The sequence below is a fragment of the Erinaceus europaeus genome, chromosome 12 (assembly GCF_950295315.1).
Source record: "Erinaceus europaeus chromosome 12, mEriEur2.1, whole genome shotgun sequence".
Taxonomy (NCBI): Eukaryota; Metazoa; Chordata; class Mammalia; order Eulipotyphla; family Erinaceidae; genus Erinaceus; species Erinaceus europaeus.
This window is the reverse complement of record NC_080173.1, coordinates 60989334-60991526: the sequence shown is the minus strand read 5'-3', so window position 1 is coordinate 60991526 and position 2193 is coordinate 60989334.

The window sequence follows — 2193 nt, the reverse complement described above, 5'->3', positions numbered from 1 at the left end:
GAGCAAGGATTAAGAATGAACAAGCACTGGGACCATACATACCTTTCTTAATGTATGATCATGAAATCTGAAGCAGAGAAAAACAGAGCTACCCTTTCTGTGGCAGGAAACAGAAAAGCACCAAAGTCATCTCGATGCTAGTGGCCTTGTCCATTAAGAAAATACGGTATAATAAGTGACCTGGGGTCACCCATTGTTCTGTGAGTCACAGTAGTAACTATTCCTTCCTTAGGAGAGTGGAAGAAGGGTAGAAGGACAAAGATTCATTCTGCGATAGTCATGTACAGAAGTTCATGATGCAACTCTGATTATGATCCAATCTGGGGGTGCGTGGTGATTGTGGAAGCTTCTTGTACTCTGAGGTAAATCTGTACGTGGGGGAATTAAATATGTGCTTTTTCTCTTAAAGGCCTCATTTTCTCTATCGGATCAGGCTAAACATAGAGTTTTTCCAGTAATGCCAGCCTCTGAATATTTTAGTAGTAGGTCATCAATAGCAATATAAAAGAGCAGTCCCTGAGAAAGTACTCTGCCTTTCCTAACTCTTTGATTAGAAGGCCTATTAAAGAGCAAAAAACACAATGTAGGCAGTCCTTCTCACAGTAGCAGATATTTAGATTTAAAGCAGACATAGACATAGTCGTGGCATCAGCCAGATCTTTTCAGTTCAATACTGGCTCCGTCTAAATCAAAGATGTGAACTTCTGCATGCCAGTTTCACACTGTCTATTGGCATGGTAACACAGCCCAAACTCCAGTGAGACCTGACTGCAAATCATAGGGGAAGTTTTTCTAAGTGATCTGTGGCCTTTCTATGTTAGAGGAAGTTCTCAGCTCTGCTCAGAGAGTGACATTACTCCTGTGAATACCCAATAATTTAAATATCCAAAAGAGTCTTAATGTGGACATTACTTCTTTTAAGGTATTTTTTTCCCTGCTTGCACCTTTCAGTTTCCATTGCTTCTCACTGCTTCTTCTTCTCAGTGTCAGACTCCCTTAATCATCATCCAAGATGCTTCCCACACACTTGTGGGTCTGAAAGTATAAGCCCTGGCCTATCAGTTTCAGTATCACTTTGAAGCTATCAATAGTTAGAAAATACAAAAAAGTGGGGTAGGGGGGTTGGGAGGGTGGTGACACACTCACTTTATGTTCCAGTGAATATAGTTTGTTGTTCAAGAAAGCACATTTACTGGACATGTACAAGAATCTAAGTTCAAGTCTCTGGTCCTCACCTAATAGGGGGAAGGCTTCACTAGTGGCGCAACAGTACTGCATCTCTCCCCACCCCCATCTCTGTTTCTCTATCTAATAAATTAATAATTAAATAAATAAATTTATAAAAGAATAAATAAAATGGGTTGGGGAGATAGCATAATGGTTATGCACAAGCCTTTCATGCCTGAGGTTTGGGGTCCTAGGTTCAATCCTCAGCACCACTATAAAACAGAACTGAGCAGTGTTCTGGTTAACAAATAAAGTTCTGAAAGAAAGAGAGAGAAAATATAAACTCTCAGCCCCATACCAGACTCATTGAATGAGAAACTCTGTGGAGGACTTTAACAGGCCCTCATTTAGGTGTTTCTGTTGCAAGGTTAGTTTGAGAACCACTGCCATAATTATTTCACTCAGTGACTGTTGAGAGATTACAGGCAGACCTGAAGGGTTAAGTGTTATCTTTGTTTTGCAAATGGGGAAGCTGAAATTTCAAAATGAAAGTAACTAACCAGTATCCCCTGACTGGTAACTAAGGGCTGACCCCTGTCAACTCTCCAACCTCAGTATCAGTCCAGTTCTGTGCCCTTTTGGCTCCTGAAGAACAGAGATAGCTCAGTCTGGCTAAGTTACTCAGCACAACTGTGGCTTAAAACCCAGCAAGTTTCTCCTAAGAAGCTTTACATTCAAAGAGACTGCCTTTGTGTTATTTTGTTTGTTGTTATGAAGAAGTCCAAACAGACACAAAAGGCGAGAAAATCAATCCTTATAGGAAATTCTTAGGACCACCTAAGCCCGCCAGGACCCGTTAAGTGTGAGATTCTAGAACAGGGCTTGCTTGGTGATGTCTCTATATTCCTGCAGGTCATTTTAATATTCTTGAGCTTTGAAAAACTGTGTGTGGTACATTTCTTTGCTGATATTTGCTGGACACAGTCTCTTACTTCACGTCTCACTCCACTCAAATATTACTTCCTC